Here is a 21,838-nt window from a genome sequence, read left to right as displayed (position 1 = left end):
ATACCACTTTAAGTGACAGAAATACCCCTCCCTTCAGTAGAAATATCTGTATACATAAAACCTTCATTCCTTCATCCCTAACAGACTGGAGACAGTTCCTCAGCTTCATCAACATCTCCTCTGATCAATGATCTGATCACTCAGGCGTGACCATGATCACTATAACCAAATGCTGTACGGAATTAAGTCACACTCACCGTTTTATCCTTTTTGCATGTTTATTTTATCTCGCAAGTTCACTCATACATGCTAGCAGCCAAAGCATGGCAATAATTTCTCGTTAGATGGGCTAATTATTATATTCCATCAATATTAATGTAGAAAGTAATTAACTTTCCCATCCTTTATTCTATTAAAGACATTGGATAAACTCCTATGTTACTGTTACAAATAACCTCTGTTTACAGACCACCTGTATTAAGAGACTTCCTGAGATAAGAGACCACCTGAAGTGAAAGTCCACTTGTATTTAGAGACCATGTGTATGAACAAACAACTTGTCACTTATGAGTAGAGACTACCTGTGTTTAGAGACCACCTGTGATTACAGACCACCTGTGAGTAGAGACCACCTGTATTAAGAGACCACCTGTATTAAGAGACCATCTGTGATTAGAGACCTCCTGTGTTAAGAGACCACCTGTGTTAAGAGACCACCTGTATTAAGAGAACACCTGTATTAAGAGAACACCTGTATTAAGAGAACACCTGTATTAAGATTCACTTGTATTAAGAGACCACCTATGATTATAGACCACCTGAGTAGAGGCTACCTGTGAGTAAAGACCACCTGTGAGTAGAGACCACCTGTGTTAAGAGACCACCTGTATTAAGATTCACCTGTATTAAGAGACCACCTATGATTATAGACCACCTGAGTAGAGGCTACCTGTGAGTAGAGACCACCTGTATTAAGAGACCACCTGTGTTAAAAGACCACCTGTGTTAAGAGATCACCTGTATTAACTTACCACCTTTGCATATGAATATGAACAGGTAAATACATTTACAACCAAAATGTCTATATTTGGAATCACTAAGATCTTACCCTGATTTCAAAGTGTAACAGTACTGGATAGTCAGGGTTTGAGGAGAAAACAAAAGAATGGGAGTCCATACTGCCTGGCTTGACCATTTTTTCCGAGGTAATTAAAACCCAGTATGATGGATGGTCCAATACGGAGATGAATGGACGTCTCTCCACCCTGACTAGAGAACACACATTCCTCACACTTCACAATGAACTTCAAAATCCTTAACTTAGGATAAAAACTACGCAGCCAATCTAATATGTACAAGACTCATCAATATTTGGGTAATTTTCAATGCAGTCAAAATATTTTCACAAATATCACAGGTGAACAGATTTACCCTTAATTACACTTCACTCAAGGGATTTTTTGCTTTAAGAGCGCAGTAAATTTCATGTTAAAATTTACCAGTATTAAGAGACCATGCACCTTTTACACTTTCCATCAGTAGTAACCTTCATGATAACTAAACCCATGTTAAGACTTCACCTGTGTTAAAGACCACCTGTATTAAGAGAAACCTGCATTAAAGACCACCTGTATTAAGAGAACACCTGCATTAAAGTCAACCTGTGATAAGGGACAATGTATAAAGGGATACTCTATATCAAGGGACCATCTGTATTGAGAGACAATTTGTATTGAGACCATATGTATTAAAAATCACTGGTATTAAGAGATATCACCCGTATGAAGAGATCACCTGTGTTAAAGTTCACCTGTATTAAGAGATCATTGGTATTCAGAGACCACCTTAATATGAGACCACCTGTATTAAGCGACCAACAGTATGAAGAGACAACCTGTATAATGAGACCATTGGTATTCAGAGACCACCTGTAATATGGCACCAACTGTATTAAGAGATCACCTGTGTTAAGAGACCACCTGTATGAATTGACCACCTGAAAGAAGTGACACCCTGTATTTAGAGACCACCTGTATGTAGAGATCACCTGTATTTAGAGATCACATGTATTAAGAGAACACCTGCATTAAAGACCACCTGTATCAAGAGAACACCTGTATTAATAGACCACCTGTATTAATAGACCACCTGTATCAAGAGAACACCTGTATTAATAGACCACCTGTATTAAGAGACGACCTGTATTAAGAGACCATCTGTATTAAGAGACCATCTGCATTAAGAGACCATCTGCATTAAGAGACCATCTGTATTAAGAGACCATCTGCATTAAGAGACCATCTGCATTAAGAGACCACCTGTATTAAGAGACCATCTGTATTAAGAGACCACCTGTATTAAGAGACCACCAGTGTTAAGAGACCATCTGTATTAAGAGAACACCTGCATTAAGAGACGACCTGCATTAAGAGACCACCTGTATTAAGAGACCACCTGCATTAAGAGACCATCTGCATTAAGAGACCATCTGTATTAAGAGACCACCAGTGTTAAGAGACCACCAGTGTTAAGAGACCACCTGCATTAAGAGACCACCTGTATTAAGAGACCACCTGCATTAAGAGACCATCTGCATTAAGAGACCATCTGTATTAAGAGACCACCTGCATTAAGAGACCATCTGCATTAAGAGACCATCTGTATTAAGAGACCACCAGTGTTAAGAGACCACCAGTGTTAAGAGACCACCAGTGTTAAGAGACCATCTGTATTAAGAGACCACCTGCATTAAGAGACCACCTGTATTAAGAGACCATCTGCATTAAGAGACCATCTGTATTAAGAGACCATCTGTATTAAGAGACCATCTGCATTAAGAGACCATCTGTATTAAGAGACCACCAGTGTTAAGAGACCACCTGCATTAAGAGACCACCTGTTTTAAGAGATCATATCTTGGGACCAACAAATGAGTAAATGGGGGAAATTAACTTACTTTAAGGTGTAAGACTTATCACATAATTAAAGATTTAAATGTTGTTGACAATGTTAAGCCATGAAAGTATTGTGGCATTAGTGTAGGTTCAACGCTATGTTTAACAACAGATCTTAAGATAATAACATAAAGAGATAGTTCTCCACATAAACTCATCCTAGCTGTAATAACATTTGTGTATTTGATCCTCGTTTAATAGTTTCCACGATAACACATAACTATATAAACAGTCGACATTGTGTTTAAATAAACCTGATGATGAGGGTGACCACGGGAAGAGAGGAAAATAAAGCTGACATGAAAAGGATTTTTTTCCCTTGCTTATAAGCCAGGAATAATCATATTTCATTGGAAAAGAGATAGAAATTTCACCCCTGATTTACAACCAGTCAATTCTAGCACTGCAGGTGAACAGCATGGCCTCCATGCCGACAAACACAAGCATAGCCTGCCTGTCTTGTACATTACAACGGCCAATAAAAACACTCTTTAACAAGTGGTACACGTGTAGGTGCTACTCTGCCAACTCGAAGAATGTAAACAAACATCAACAGAATGGATTTGCTAGTTTTCTCCAAAAAAACATCAAAGGTTACGGGTCTCCGAAAAGCTTGTAAGGGATATGTGAGTATAGGCGGTCTGCAATACCACTTATTATCTCAATTGTGATTTCTTATGGTTAGTTTTTTCTATATTGTAACAGTCGAAGTGTGCACATGTATATCATATCATGTTATGTATTTACCAGAACTGTCGAAAAAATATAAATATTATGAAGATTATTGTATTTTTTCATTCAAAAAAGATAATACTGTACAATGTAGGTTTGGGTCAAAGGTGATTCAAGGTCATAGGTCAAAATAGAGGAGGAGGAGGAGGAGGAGGAGGAGGAGGAGGAGGAGGAGGTTTTCTTCAAGTTGTGAAAAGTGAAATATTTTCGATAGCATAATATACATTCATAACCACGGAAATGTCTCCTTAAAACTTAAAACCATTGAGAGTGGTACAGTGCCACTTGACTCTACACTCATACAAACTATTGACTAGGCTGCAGATTTCCTCAAAACGCAAAACTGAACAACCTTTCAAGTGCTTACAAAAACTGACAAATATTTCATATCTACAAGATCAATCATTCTTAAAACCAACATTTTAAAAGATTTTAGATTTACTGTAAATTTTGCTTCCATTGTGTAGTCATGGCTACCAGAGAGTCTATACAAAGCAGACGACTGACAGAGTTATCTGCCAAAAATTTGTTGCAAAGCTTTTCCATTTGATGACATGATTGATTTGTTTAAATTATTCAGATTTTTTTCAAAATAAATGTAATTGTATTTTTTTTTTCATTAAAGTTTCAAACTTACACAATTAGCCGTAATATCCTTTAAGAGTTTGAGCCCCAGTAATATATATATAAAGGAAAAGCATAACTTTGAATCCCTGCTTCAGATTTAGAGTTATCCCCCCCTACTTAAATCAATCCCATTTTTAATAGACAGATATGATAGTTATTTTACCTTCATAAATTACTAGAGTTCTTCTAATATGTTCATATTAGCAATTCTTTCCCACAAAAGTTACAGAAATTGGAAAACAAAGACGTAAATTCATTTGAGATAAAACCATTTGGGATGAAATGACTCCCAGCACACCATACAGATCTAAAATTACGATAACATTTTAGAATAGTTAAATCCTTCATCAGCTCTGCTAACCTTACTAGATTGAAACAATTTGAAATGTATCCATCAGCTGCAAGTGTCACAATTATCTGGCATTTCAGGGTTTACAGATTGTTAATAAATTTCAATAAATGTCTCATAAAATTACACATAATTTGGTGCAAAAGATTCACATGCGAAGTTTAAAAAAATAATTGTAGCTTTTTTTTTTTTTTTTTTTTTTGTGTTCTTGGATTTTGAGATTCACAATCGATAAAGCTATTAAACATGTAGAAGACTTGTTTTTTTTTATTTTTTAAGATCATTAATCGTTGAATATACAGGTGGTGCTAAAAACAAATATTGACAGACCACCTGACATCAGCCGAGTCTCCGACCATCACCGAGAGTCGCTACTACCTACACCGTTAATGAATTCTGACAGAGGAGAAGAAATTCTAACAAATAACAGTCATTTCACCACAAAATGGCTAACAACACTTAACAGTGAGGATGAAATCAAGGTGCTTGTGTGTACATCAGACTGCTATTAAAAGCTTAGCCGCGATAATGAAATGTGCGACGCACACCAATGTCAGATATGTAACAACACGCCCGAGTGTTGGAAAGTATAAAGTGTTCCAACATTGTACAATTTATGGAACAAAAGAATGCACAACTCAACCTGCATTGTTCCCAAATGAAATTACTAAAACAACCCTATTGTGCCGAGCTAGAATCTCGTCTTAAACACTGTATATCACTATACAACAAAACTCAGAGTATTTCTCTCCCAATCATAAAATATTTTATGTGTGTTCAAGAACGAATACTTGGAGCATTGAATGGGAAACTCGTCATCTAACATGATAAACTGTTAAGCGGCCTGTTACATTCATGGAAAGTGAGGATTCCAATTGGATAAATGACCTCATAGCTATGACCACAGCTGGTATAACTTCACAAGAAACCACTAACAATTACACCAGGTGCTCAAGTGGAAACAACCTAAGAGATCCCATCAGCTTGAAAGAAATCGTTCAAAAATTTATATTGACAACATGTGTAATTTACACTATAAGATATGCTTTATACAAATATGATCTGCTTGTAATGTACGTAACCCTGGTAAATACAAGCTGCAATATACCTCTGGGCAAGAGAGATATCTTCTCTTTAGCTTGATCGGTTCAGCGCAAGACTAAGTAAGCCAGAGGTCCGGGGTTCGATCCCTAGCGGAGGTAGTGATTTAAAGGATAAAGTCCATTAACTGGTGATTTTGGCCCAAAATACCAAAATAAATGACAAATAAAAATGTGAAATTATGTGTAATCATGTGCCCAAAATACCAAAATAAATGACAAATAAAAATGTAAAATTATGTGTTATCATGCAGTCTGTTACAGTAATAAAATGTGGATAAAAATGTTCATGTGATTAATATACTTATTAAGAAACAATTAATTATCTGTTACAATTTCTACCAACAAATGTATACAATATATAGGTTTGCTCATATGTTTTAATGAAAGATACGGGGGGTTCTGGATATGTGATTTGTATTATTCTTGATGTATTTAACCATCAGATTTCATATACATGTTTGTAAATATGAATTAGAATTTTTCACACAGTTTTCCGTGATCATCTCATATTTTCAAAAAAATTTGCATCTTAGGTTTGTCGTTTGATACCCAAAATATTTTATTTAGATCGACTAAGCCTAGTTGACACCTGGTCTCAGAGGCTTTCAAGAAGAGAGGAAGTCAGTTATTTCAGACTAAAGCTGAAAATTTCTTGGAGGGGTGGGGTGGGGTGGGGGAGGGGGGAGGGGAATCGACAAGGAGGGTATTTGTCTCAGAATAACGACGTATCAATATAGACAGCTAGTTATGATTTCAAGCATTTGTTGCTATTTAAGCGTTCAATTTTTCCTATTTGAGAGAACAAACATAAGCATCGATATCATACAACATTTCAGCATCCTCGGTATATACAGCCATTATTGGCTAATATTTCAAGAAATGTGTACAAGATTTAAAACGGACTGGAAAACCAGGAAAATATCACATAAAATGCGATGACATCTGACGCGGAGAACATATATTACCTGTCATGATTACGACAATGTTTTCTTAGTGTTTCTGATTAATACACAAAAAAGAGTTCATAAAACGAAAATCAACCTAATCTCGAACTCAACACTTTATAAACATGTTAAGTCTGTATATTTCTACCATAGGATTCATTTTCATTCTGAGTATCCTATGATTCAAGACATTTAGCTGAAATAAAATATTTCATTAATTGAAAATGGATTTTTTTTTTAACATGAATCTTTAAACATGATTTTCGACAAGTACAATAAAGCTGCAATACAAAAATTTTATTTACAAACAAATGGACCTGAAAAAAATTTAAAATATTCACAAGTGATGAAACAATAAGGCATATAAACTGGGTTGTCTTACTTATACCTCTCATATAATAAACCTTGTGTCTAATCAATGATCACTGAATATTACAATATCCTGTCTAAACTGATTCCTAAATATTCTGACACCCTGTCTAATCATTGATCCCTGAATATTCTAACTTCCTGTCTAAACTGAGACCCTGATTATTCTGACATCCTGTCTAAACTGATTCCTAAATATTCTGACACCCTGTCTAATCATTGATCCCTGAATATTCTAACTTCCTGTCTAAACTGAGACCCTGATTATTCTGACATCCTGTCTAAACTGATTCCTAAATATTCTGACACCCTGTCTAATCAGTGAACCCTGAATATTCTGACTTCCTATCTAATCTGACACCTGAGTATTCTGCCATCATATCTAATCTGACACCTGAATATTCTGACATCCTGTCAAATCTGACCACTGAATATTCTGATATCCTGTCTTATCTGACACCTGAGTATTCTGACATCCTGTCTAATCAGTGATGTATCCCTCCACATCCTGACTGTCTGTCTAATATGACACTCGAGTATTCTGCCATCCTGTCTTACCAGTGTGACCCCTCCACATCCTGACTGTCTGTCTAATCTGACACCTGAGTATTCTGACATCCTGTCTTATCAGTGATGTATCCCTCCACATCCTGACTGTCTGTCTAATCTGACACCTGAGTATTCTGACATCCTGTCTAATCAGTGTGACCCCTCCACATCCTGACTGTCTGTCTAATCTGACACCTGAGTATTCTGACATCCTGTCTAATCAGTGTGACCCCTCCATATTCTGACTTTCTGTCTAATATGACACCTGAGTATTCTGACATCCTGTCTAATCAGTGTGACCCCTCCATATTCTGACAGCCTGTCTAATAGGACCTCTGCATATTCTAACATCGTGTCAAATCTGACCCCTGAAGTTTTCTAGTAGTAAGCATTGATGCTGAAATGAAATCATTTTGATTTATTCATAAATCTCCTTTTCAAATGATAATTAACTAAAGATGTTTTAAAAAGTGGGAATATAATGAAAGTGGACTTACCCGGAATCTGTAAAATTAATATCCACGTATGCCACAACACAACACTTAGTCCTATACACTTAGACCAGGAATTGTCTGAAACACAAAAAAATGATAAACATCACAAATATGGAATCATACATACACCCTTAAGCTAAAACATAGATCAGGTAAAATAATAAAGCATCATACATACCAATTTAAGTAAAAAAAATAGCAGGTAAGGTAAAACAATAGAATATCATACATACCCCCTTAACTTAAAACACAGATCTGGTGAAACAAAAGAATATCATACATACCCCCTTAACTTAAAACACAGATCTGGTGAAACAAAAGAATATCATACATACCCCCTTAACTTAAAACACAGATCTGGTGAAACAAAAGAGTATTGTACATATCCCCTTAAATTAAAACACAGATCTGGTGAAACAAAAGAGTATTGTACATATCCCCTTAAGTCATAACACAGATCAGGTAAAACAAATATCATACATACCCCCTTAACTTAAAACACAGATCTGGTGAAACAAAAGAGTATTGTACATATCCCCTTAAGTCATAACACAGATCAGGTAAAACAAATATCATACATACCCCCTTAACTTAAAAACACAGATCTGGTGAAACAACAGAATATCATACATACCTCCTTAACTTTAAACACAGATCTGGTGAAACAAAAGAGTATTGTACATATCCCCTTATGTCATAACACAGATCAGGTAAAACAAATATCATACATACCCCCTTAAGTCAAAATACAGAACATGTACAAGCATGAAACATTCTCGCACCCTTAAGTCAAGTACTTACGTATTACACATCTTAAAGAACAACTCAGTCATGCAAATGAGTTTTAATTTATGTTTTAATTATCTAGTAAAGTAAAGACATTGACCTCTTCAAAGTTTACTGTGGTAGAAAAACATTTCTTACAGTGAACTTACAAACAATTTATTTCTCTATAGGTTTTTACTTCCTTATTGATAGTTGACCTTTTTGACAAGTTATTGACCCTTTATTGACAGGTGGTTGACCTTTATTAATATATGATTGACCTTTATTGACCTGTAGTTGACATATTTGTATAGGAGCTTCACCTTTATTGACAAGCAGCTGGCCTTTATTGACAGGTTAAATTGACATGTAGTTGACTTTTCATTGACAGGAAGTTGACCCATTTGTATAGGAATTTCACCTTTATTGACAGGTAGCAGGATATTTGATCTTTATTAACAGGTTATATTGACATTTAGTTGACTTTTCATTGACATATAGTTGACCTTTATTCGCATGACCTTTATTGACTTGTAGTTGACCTCCATTGACAGGTAGTTGATCTTTTTTGACCTGTAGTTGACCTATTTGTATAGGAATTTCACCTTTATTGACAGGTAGTTGGCCTTTATTGACAGGTTAAATTGACATGTAGTTGAATTTTTTTTTACATATAGTTGACCATTATTGACATGGCCTTTCTTGACCTATAGTTGACCTTTATTGCCATGGCCTTTCTTGACCGATAGTTGACCTTTATTGACATGGCCTTTCTTGACCGATAGTTGACCTTTATTGACATGGCCTTTCTTGATCGATAGTTGACCTTTATTGACAGGTAGTTGACCTTTATTGACAGGTAGTTGACCTTTATTGACAGATAGTTGACCTTTATTGACAGGTAGTTGACCTTTATTGATAGGTAGTTGACCTTTATTGACAGGTTGTTGCCCTTTGATTGACAGGTAGTTGACCTTTATTGACAGGTAGTTGACCTTTGATTGACAGGTAGTTGACCTTTGATTGACAGGTAGTTGACCTTTATTGACAGGTAGTTGACCTTTATTGACAGGTTGTTGACCTTTGATTGACAGGTAGTTGACCTTTATTGACAGGTAGTTGTCCTTGAATTGACAGGCTATTGTTTTATAAGTCACTAAACAAAGATACCTATAACTAGTGTACCCATCGCTTACAACCTTAACATGATTTATACACTGTATGTGTGTATACTTATATATACATATCATCTGATAAAGCTTTGTGAATGAACACTTCAGCTTGTTGTTTTTTTGCTTCTTATTTATTTATTGACATTTTTTTATTATTGCTTGTTGTTTCTATTTTCTTTGAAAAACAAAATGCAATTGCAATCCTCATACTCAAAGCAATGAGAAACCTGTACACGATGAACAGAAATATGGTTCCAAGTGGTTTAGACACGATTCTCTGAAGTTCCACTAGAAGTACAAACTTGTGGTGTTAATTACATTTATAGGATAATTATGTGTAGAGCAAGCCTACGGCCACAACAATCAACAACATTGATCAAGACTCGGAAAAATCTGTTAATGAGAATATCCATTTTGTCTAAAGTCTGCTACACAATGTGATTCTATTCCTCGTCGACACTTCGAATATTTTCATGTTCGACATGTACGATAACAATGGTTGTTGCTGCAAGCTAGATAGGTATCATCTGGCCGTGTTCCGAAAAATAGCGACTAAAAAGAATGTTCCATACAATTTGATTGTTGATTATAATGACTTTTTAACTTCCCTTCCGACAGAAGGTCTCTAGGGAGTCCAGTCTGCTAAAAAAACACCAGAGGGCTATGTAAGAGATTCCAAACTCCAAGTTGAAAACAAGCTTAACAATAATAAAGATCAATATCAGTGCTTTACTTTGAAATTCTCATATGGTTAAAACGCTCAGGGGACTGAAGGAAACACTCACAGGAAGGCTTGTAGCCAGAACTGAGTGACATTTTCACCATGATGATGTCTAGAATTGTTAATATTTGGAATGAGACGTAAATCAATTTGTTGTTTTATTAGGTGTTATCGGTTAGACCAAGCTTCAACCAAGCTTACAACTGACAGATCTTTAACCAACCTCTGCATCAAACTATTTCTAACCTCGTTAGTACAAGATGGAGATAGGACTAAAATTCCCCTGTGGGGACATTTTAAGCTCTTACACTGGAAATTAATATGAAAATCATATTTATGACCATGTCATATAACACATTAAGGAGAGAGATAACAATGACATTTTACTACTCTAGACACAAAAGAGTTCCAATATTGGTTTTAAAGGCAAATAAGTTGTCGTATCCATCAGTCCTTGCCAGAAGTTTGAAGACTTTAGGGACAGCAGCACAGCACCAAACGATTCTATAAATAACCTCAACGATTGTTTATCTCCCTATACTGGTAAATATAAGTTTGTTCTGTCCATCCATACTGGGTGTGTTATGTATAGAAATAAATATGTTCTTCTGTCCATCCATCTGTACATCAGGTGGATAATTTTTTTTTTTTTTATAAACATGAATCCTATTTTCTTGATAGATAACGTCAAAGTCACCAATGAGGGGGCTGTGATAGCTTAGTCAGTCACAACACTGGACATGTAATCTCTCGTAAAGATACGAGGTGCATGTATCTTGTTTGTTTGTTTGTTTGCTTTTGTTAGATGGCCAGGGTCATTTAAGGACTTGCCAGGTTTGAAGGTGGAGGAAAGCCAGAGTACCTGGAGAAAAACCACCGGCCTACGGTCAGTACTTGGCAACTGCCCCACGTAGGTTTCGAACTCGCAACCCAAAGGTGGAGGGCTAGTGATAAAGTGTCCGTACACCTTAACCACTCGCCCACTGTGGCCCAGTGCATGTATCAACGCTCCCTACCCATGTCAGCTAGTTTGTGTATCTGGGAAGCTGAGAAGTGAGTCGGTCTGTGCTGTCATGGTTGTGTCCTTGGACAATAATAATGCTTTACCCCAATTGCTCTAGATGGCATGTGATTGGCCTCCCGTATGTTTTCCAGTGAGGTAGCCACCAGCTACTACAAGACAACCCAACTTCAAAATGACCCACAGAATTTTTTAGTGAAAAATTATATGAGATCAGCACTGGCAGATACATACAATGGACAGCCACCCAGCATGGAGTACAAATTACATATAGCCCCCTACATCATTGCCAGTACAGGACTAATTACATTTCCGAGTCAGACACCTGTAAAACATAAATGTGCCTAATTATAATGGTGTCCCAGCCAAATTCAGTTCAAAATAATGAAAAAATCGAGGATGTCTGAGAGGACGACCTGTTGTCTTCAAGTGGAAGGTCGAAAGTCTTGCAGAAGTCAATGAATTACATCTAGAAGGTTGTCTTCTGTGTTCAGAATGCCCAATAAATTAGTCGAGGATCCATACCTATTGTCTTACCTGAAAAACTAACAGTCGACAACTTATGGCAAATTCATGGTCCACGATTAGTCCTGTTGGGGAAGTCAGACAAGGGGCTTGTAATTACCTCATTAACTATAAAAACGGCGCGGAAATGTCAACTTCGCTGGTAGGTTAAACACGAATAGTTCTAGTCCTGACTGACCACCGGATGTTATTATAATATGTGAACAGGCATTCTGTCTAAACTGATCAGGTGCTGTGATAACTGTCCATAGTGACATCTGTCTAAACTGATCAGGTGCTGTGATAACTGTCCATACAGACACCTGTCTAAACTGATCAGGTGCTGTGATAACTGTCCATACAGACACCTGTCTAAACTGATCAGGTGCTGTGATAACTGTCCATACAGACACCTGTCTAAACTGAACAGTTGCTGTGATAACTGTCCATAGTGACACCTGTCTAAACTGTTCAGGTGCTGTGATAACTGTCCATACAGACACCTGTCTAAACTGATCAGGTGCTGTGATAACTGTCCATACAGACACCTGTCTAAACTGATCAGGTGCTGTGATAACTGTCCATACAGACACCTGTCTAAACTGAACAGTTGCTGTGATAACTGTCCATACTGACATATCTGTCTAAATTGGTTCTATGTAGTGATCACTGTCCATACAGACACCTGTCTAAATTGGTCTTATGTGGTGATAACTGTTCAAACTGACATCTGTCTAAATTGGTCCTATGTGGTGATGACTGTCCATACAGACACCTGTCTAAACTGGTCACATGTGGTGATTGCTGTCCATAGTGACTATGTGGTAATAACTGTCCATAGTGACTATGTGGTAATAACTGTCCATAGTTACACCTGTCTAAACTGGTCCTATGTGGTGATTACTGTCCATAGTGACTATGTGGTGATACCTGTCCATAGTGACTATGTGGTAATAACTGTCCATAGTGACTATGTTGTAATAACTCTCCATATTGACACTTGTCAAACCTGATCACCTAAATATGACACCATTTGACACTATATAATCCCCAGTGTAGTCAGATCTCAGCAGGCTTGAGTATATCGCCTGTAGAATATTGAGTCCCTGATACAGTTACACTGTAACATAAGGCAAGGAAACACAAAGAGATAAGAACAAAGACATAAATACATGGCATTCTTCTTTAACAGCATAAATATTCATATTTGAAAAGCAATAAGCACTTTTCAATACTGAATGTTCTCAACTTAATTTGATTCCGATTCGTTTGTGGTAAGCCAGTATTCCAATAACACAACACTTCTTAGCCAAGATACCATTTATTTTTTTGTAAATCTTCTTTTGTATAAACATCAGGAAAACAGTAATTTGAAAATTTCCATTATCGTAACCAAGGAAACCAATGTCAATCCCAGAATTCCCTGTCACCTCCCGAGGTGTTGAGCGAGTCACAGCTCCAATCTTTTCATACATCTCTCTGAAACCCCACACTACATTGTTTTGTTTCTTCATTTGAACAGAAAAAAATGAGTTTAAAAATTTTCTTCATCTCCAAGGAAAATCAGAATGCGTTACAGTGCCATTAGTTAATTCGACCTTATTTTCACAAGAAACAGGCAGCATTGGTATACCCTATAAAACGCTAGCAAGATTGCTTGTTTCTCAAAGTTTTTTCACCGAAGGAAGAAAATTGCGACTAGAGGCCTCCGATATTGGATACATCTTGTATCACCTGCTATGCACTTTTTTCAAGGATAACTTAACACGTTCAGATTTCTTGGACTCGGAGTCATAACACATTTCCAGAAAATAACGGGAAGGGAGGAATCGTGGCGACTGGAAACTAGGTTTTTGGTGTGATACTGTGTTCGGAGTATAAAATTGAATTTTCTTCAGATTTTTTTTTAGTTTGCCAAGACTACACAGAAGCTCGATCCGTATGTAATGATATTTCCGATACTAGAGCTGTAATGTTTGCCAGTATACAGAATCTCTCTAAATATGTATGTTGAACCTGTGTAAAACGGATACCTGTATAAACCAGATTTTGACTCCATTTTAACTTTCACTGTACATGCATGTTATTATGTAAGCTGAATCTGTGTATTGTAAACACCTGTATAAACCAGAACTTTAACAGTAGGTATTACTGTGTAGTCTGGATACCTGTATAAACCAGAACTTTAACAGTAGGTATTACTGTGTAGTCTGGATACCTGCATAAACCAGAACTTTAACAGTAGGTATTACTGTGTATTCTGGATACCTGTATAAACCAGAACTTTAACAGTAGGTATTACTGTGTAGTCTGGACACCTGTATAAACCAGAACTTTAACAGTAGGTATTACTGTGTAGTCAGGATACCTGTATAAACCAGAACTTTAACAGTAGGTGTTACTGTGTAGTCTGGATACCTGTATAAACCAGAACTTTAACAGTAGGTATTACTGTGTAGTCTGGATACCTGTATAAACCAGAACTTTAACAGTAGGTATTACTGTGTAGTCTGGATACCTGTACAAACCAGAACTTTAACAGTACGTATTACTGTGTAGTCTGGATACCTGTATAAACCAGAACTTTAACAGTAGGTATTACTGTGTAGTCTGGACACCTGTATAAACCAGAACTTTAACAGTAGGTATTACTGTGTAGTCTGGACACCTGTATAAACCAGAACTTTAACAGTAGGTATTACTGTGTAGTCTGGATACCTGTATAAACCAGAACTTTAACAGTACGTATTACTGTGTAGTCTGGACACCTGTATAAACCAGAACTTTAACAGTAGGTATTACTGTGTAGTCTGGATACCTGTATAAACCAGAACTTTAACAGTAGGTGTTACTGTGTAGTCTGGACACCTGTATAAACCAGAACTTTAACAGTAGGTATTACTGTGTAGTGTTAACACCTGTATAAACCAGAACTGTAACAGTAGGTATTACTGTGTAGTCTGGATACCTGTATAAACCAGAACTGTAACAGTAGGTATTACTGTGTAGTGTAAACACCTGTATAAACCAGAACTTTAACAGTAGGTATTACTGTGTAGTCTGGATACCTGTATAAACCAGAACTTTAACAGTAGGTGTTACTTGTATTCTGGATACCTGTATAAACCAGAACTTTAACAGTAAGTGTTACTGTGTAGTCTGGATACCTGTATAAACCAGAACTTTAACAGTACATATTACTGTGTAGTCTGGACACCTGTATAAACCAGAACTTTAACAGTAGGTATTACTGTGTAGTCTGGACACCTGTATAAACCAGAACTTTAACAGTAGGTGTTACTGTGTAGTCTGGATACCTGTATCAACCAGAACTTTAACAGTATGTATTCCTGTGTAGTCTGGATACCTGTATAAACCAGAACTTTAACAGTACGTATTACTGTATAGTCTGGACACCTGTATAAACCAGAACTTTAACAGTAGGTGTTTCTGTGTAGTCTGGACACCTGTATAAACCAGAACTTTAACAGTAGGTATTACTGTATAGTCTGGATACCTGTATAAACCAGAACTTTAACAGTAGGTGTTACTGTGTATTCTGGACACCTGTATAAACCAGAGCTTTAACAGTACGTATTACTGTGTAGTCTGGACACCTGTATAAACCAGAACTTTAACAGTAGGTGTTACTGTGTATTCTGGACACCTGTATAAACCAGAACTTTAACAGTAAGTATTACTGTGTAGTCTGGACACCTGTATAAACCAGAACTTTAACAGTAAGTATTACTGTGTAGTCTGGACACCTGTATAAACCAGAACTTTAACAGTAGGTATTACTGTGTAGTCTGGATACCTGTATAAACCAGAACTTTAACAGTAGGTATTACTGTGTAGTCTGGATACCTGTATAAACCGGACCTTTAATAAGGTGTTACTGTATACATGTCTATGTAAACTGAACCTGTGTAGTCTGGACACCTGTATAAACCAGACATTTAATAAGGTGTTACTGTATACATGTCTATGCTAACTGAACCTGTGTAGTCTGGACACCTGTATAAACCAGACCTTTAATAAGGTGTTACTGTATACATTTCTATGTAAGCTGAACCTGTGTAGTCTGGACACCTGTATAAACCAGACCTTTAATAAGGTGTTACTGTATACATTTCTATGTAAACTAGACCTGTGTAGTCTGGACACCTGTATAAACCAGTCACACTTTTTTTATATATTTCTTTTCAAAACTAATTTAAAGGTAACTTATTGTAATTTGATTTATTATACAATGTCATAATTGAATAAAAAAAAATATGAAAAAATGACATTTCTTGTATTTTATCAAAATTCATGTACAAAAAATAAATATAAAAAATATTTAGTGTGGGTTTATTCCTGACAAATATATCTGTAAATATTTTTAAAAAATGTAAAAAAAAAAAAATATCAGTTAACAATACATTAAATAGCATGAATAAATGATAGGTATTATAATAATAATTACTTTAAAATTGATCAGTTGGTATTGCCGATGAAAAAAAGATCATTAACTGGAATCTCTGTCAATATGACGTTGTAACACAAAAACACCTACACTGTTATTATTAAGTCTACCAGATACTAATCAATCGGGATTCGTGACTCCATTTAAAATTGAACAAAATCATTAAATTAAATTTTGTTGGAAAGATCTACAGAATGAAAACCTTTAACCATGTTGATGCTGTTGATGCGCAAAACAATGTGCTAGTTTTCTGCGGAGGGAGACAAACTGTTAAGATGTTTCGATCAGTGCTAGTCTAACAAATCCTTCAACTGCAGACACTTCATATAACCTTGGTCTGTATATAGTAAAGTTCAATTAAAGTCTTAATTGTTCTTTTTCTAGCAAAGAAAACCCACATAGGTTTATCCGAGCGTTTAACCAATAATTGAGAAAGCAATAACGGCAGTCATGATTGGGACTGGTGGCGCCACCTGTAGGCTTCATCAACTTCTCAGGTCATTGTAAAACTTTGTCAGATATTAAAAAAAATCCAAGAGGCCCATGGGTCTTATCGGTCATTGAAAGGTTCTAGTATGTATAATGATAGTGATAGATGATGATTTGTTTTTAACGAAATAATTAACTGACATGTCAGTGAGGGCCTAAAAATGTGTCTGAACTTAACTGAAGTGTTAAATCGGACATTAACTAACTAGTTTTATTTGCATTTTTGCCACTGAAATATAGAAATTTATCAAACTGATCAAACTTATATTGTCACTGCAGAGATGAGCAGTTGAAATATAGGCTTTGCAATGAAAACATATAGGCTTTGCAGTGAAAATATAACGTTTTTTTTCATTTTTGACCTATCAGAGCAAACCTTTGTATTCACCTCATTGAAACTTGCCGATTTTTTCCAATAAAAGCAAAAATAGATAAATGGGTTATTTTGCTGTATTCTGAAATATTGAGACAAGTTTTTCACAAAATACACACTTTCATGCACAGATTTTCCGATAACAACAGAAAACGCTTAAAATGCATTGATCAGTCCTTTCAAAATGATGCTGTCAAGTTGACATATGGAGTAACGTCATACAGAGATGACGCCATGATTCCTGTTACTGGATCCCACACGTTTTGACACTATTTATTTTTCGATGTTTTTAACTCGTATGACAGAATATATCCATATCTTTCACTCGTGCTTCAGACCTGTGAAAATATCAATATTCTGTCATACTTGTGTTATATTAAATCGGAAACCATTCAATATCCTCTATTTATGTTACTAATATACTAATTACACCATACATTATTTTGATATTACTGAATTGTTGTGAAGGAGTCTTAATCAACGGAAATCACGACGTATCTTGTTAACAATTTTTCTTTTTTATATCAGAAGTGGTCAAGTGTGACCTTTGACCCTTTGTTTAGCCTTGAAGGCTGCCAACCCATATTTAATAGTGGCCTTGACCCAAGAAACTTGTTCAAACCCTACTGCACATCTTCTATAGTTAGCTTGAGACTTCGTCTCAGGTGACCTAAAATTCAAAATCAAAACTTAAGTATAATGAAATTTCAAATGATCATCTAGATGTTTCTCTCATGAAAATATGATTTTGATTATTAATATGAATTGAAAACTATTATTTAAATACCTGTACCATAATGAAGTAACTTGGCATCACTTAATTAAGATTCTCACCTTAAATTACCTATAGTAAATTCAGCCCCATTCCTGCCCAAATCAGATCTTAAGAGCCATTTCTAAAATCCTCCATTTGGGAAAGTTCTTAAAATCTAGTAAATAAACTCTTGTTTTATTTCTAAGAGTACAAAGTGTCATTCCTTAATCTGACATATAGATGTTTGGAGAAAATTAAGACAATAGGGAAAATAAAGTGAACATTGGATTAAGATGCTTCAATTCCCAAATTACCCACGGAAACAGCTTATTATACTTGACGAGGCTTCAGTGTATCAGAGGGCTGTATCACATGTACCGAAGCTTTAATACCGTCAGTTCACCAAGCTAGGCAGTTGTTCATCCAGAGAGACATTTAAATTGTCATAGGGAAAGTCCAATTTGGGGAGTAACAGAACTAAATATAAAACAAAATACACATCGATGTGTCAAATGTCTGATCTACAAGGCGAGTTAATGCAAGTTGAGACACAGGGCAAGTGTACTTTGTGCTGAATTACAATCGCAGTGTCGATAAAGAAACCAATTTGTCTTTTAAAAAGAAAAATATCTTTTTTATTCCAAATGACAAATTGTCTCAGCTTCTATAGAGCTTAGCATCAATCTGAACTCTCCAATACAATGAAACAGTATGTTCCGTTCAATTAAATTTACTTCAAAATATTTCTTTTTCGAAAAACAACTTGTCCGTGTAGATGATATGTTGACCTTGAATGACCTTGAAGCTCCAACACATTTAGCGAGTATATATATGCAGTTCCTGTAAGACAGAGGAATTCACCGTAAAGTTGTCTAGCCTACAACTTGTCCCATTTAATACCAGTTTCTTTACATGGTCATTTGTAGGTTTCTGAGAGAATCAAGGAAATGAGAATTCCGATGAGGAAATAGGAATTCTCAAGACTGTCTCAGCGGTGCTAAGGTTCATGATGTGTTTGTTACAAGCTTCTGAAGGATTAAGACCATTTACTGTTTCTCCTTCTGACACGACTGTTGTAAAGAATTTAAATACTTGACAGCGCGGTCATGTGATCTTTTTTACATCACACACATTTCTCACCTTGACAATCTATTCTTACCACACTTATCCTCAAATAAACTCCTCCCCTATAGCAAAATATTATAATTAAAGTTTGTGGAAGACAAATAAACTCCTCCCCTATAGCAAAATTTAAGAATTAAAGTTTGTGGAGGGCTAAATTATTTGTGAACCACTTTTAGCTCCCTTTAAACTTAAAATTGATGATTCTGCAAAAAAAACGGATTTTGATGGATGTTTTTTGTGGATACATGTATATACAATAAGTGATTACATGTATTCAGTATTTTCAGGCACGCTTATTTGTTGACAAACTGTGTTTCTTAAACGACAAAGAATACAGACATAATAACGAAACATAGCCCAACTCATATTTGATAAAACAAGAAAAAATTATGAACAAAAATATGGATTTGCATAGAGATGATAAGTTTTATGTTGGAAAATGTATTGATACTCAATATGAAAGTTTTGGTTTGGTTTATTTTGTTTAACGTCCTATCAACAGTCAGGGTCATTAAAGGATGTGCCTGGTTTTGGAGGTGGAGGAAAGCCAGAGTACAAATGTACCCAGAGAAAAACCACCGACCTTTGGTCAGTCCCAGGCAACTGCCCCACATGGGTTTTGAATTTGCGACCCAGAGGTGGAGGGCTTAAGTGATAAAACGTCGGGACACCTTGACCACTCAGCCACTGCGGCCCTTAATATGAAAGTGTGATGTTCTTAAAGTACATGGTGTAATGAATTTCATGATTTTGTTTAATGCTGATACTGATGAAGTTCATGAAGAACGAAATGAAGATTGTATTAGAATAAAGTTCATGATGTGATGAATAACATAACTGCAACACTTTTTTTAAAGTTCATGTGCAATGACCACATATCCATGTTTGATTTGACAAAAACTTCAACTATATACCTACATGTATAAAGATTATGCTTCATTTTTCTTCTTTCCTTCTTCTTCATTCTCACTTTTCTTCTCTCCCTTCATGCTTCTTTTAATCTTCCTCTCGTTCCTCGCTCTTAATTGTTCACTCGTTCTCTAATTCCTTTCCTTCCTCTGTCAATCTTCTATTCCCTCTTGTCTTATCTTTCACTCCTATTCTTAGTTCCTCTCTCATTCTTTCATTAATTCTTTTCTTTATCCCTTATTTCCTCTTTCAATCTTCTTTTCCTCTCTGCCTGTCTCCTCCTTCAATCATCATCTTTCAATATTAACAGATTCCCTAATTTCTACCTTCTTTAACTCCTTCTTCCTCCCTCTCTTCCTCTTGTCACTCTTACACTTCTGCTTGCATCCTCCCTCTTTCTTTCTATTTTTTTTCTCTTGCTCCTTCACTTCCTCTTTCACTCTCTCTCTTGTCTCCTCCCTCCTTCCTTCTTTCATTCTTTCTCTAGCTTCCTAAATTCCTCTTTCTTCTTGCTTCCTCCCTTCACCCTTCTTTAACTCTTTCTCTAGCTTCTCCATTCCTCATTCATTTTCCTCTTGTCTCCTCCCTTTTTCCTTAAATTCTTTCACTCTTCCTCGTTTCCTCCCTTCTCCCTTCTTTCACTCTTCCTCTATCTTCCACCCTTCCTCTTTCACTCTCCCTCTTGTCTCCTCCCTCCTGCCTTCTTTCACTCTTTCTTTTGCTTCCTCACTTCCCCTTTCACTATTCATCTTCTTTCCTCCTTTCTTCCTTCTTTTTCTCTTTCTCTCTTTCTCTTGTCTCCTCCCTCCTTTCATCTTTCTCTCTTTCTCTTGCTCTCTCACTTCCTCATTCACTCTCACTCTCGTCTCCCCTCCCTCCTTCATTCTTTCTCTTTCATTTTCCTCATGTCTCCTCCCCTTTCATCTTTCTCTCTTTCTCTTGCTCTCTCACTTCCTCATTCACTCTCACTCTTGTCTCCTCCCTCCTTCTTTCTTTCTCTTTCATTTTCCTCTTGTCTCCTCCCCTTTCATCTTTCTCTCTTTCTCTTACTTCCTCATTCACTCTCACTCTTGTTCCCTCCCTTCTCCCTTCTCCCACTCTTCCTCTTGTTCCCTCCCTTCTCCCACTCTTCCTCTTGTTCCCTCCCTTCTCCCACTCTCACTCTTGTTCCCTCCCTTCTCCCTTCTCCCACTCTCACTCTTGTTCCCTCCCTTCTCCCTTCTCCCACTCTCACTCTTGTTCCCTCCCTTCTCCCTTCTCCCACTCTTACTCTTGTTCCCTCCCTTCTCCCACTCTTACTCTTGTTCCCTCCCTTCTCCCTTCTCCCTTCTCCCACTCTTACTCTTGTTCCCTCCCTTCTCCCTTCTTTCACTCTTCCTCTTGTTCCCTCCCTTCTCCCACTCTTTCTCTTGTTCCCTCCCTTCTCCCTTCTTTCACTCTTTCTCTAGCTTCCTCACTTCCTGTTCCCAGATATAT

The sequence above is a fragment of the Pecten maximus genome, chromosome 13, assembly GCF_902652985.1.
Source record: "Pecten maximus chromosome 13, xPecMax1.1, whole genome shotgun sequence".
Classification (NCBI taxonomy): Eukaryota; Metazoa; Mollusca; class Bivalvia; order Pectinida; family Pectinidae; genus Pecten; species Pecten maximus.
The sequence above is the reverse complement of the archived record's forward strand: the minus strand, read 5'-3'. Positions refer to the sequence as shown.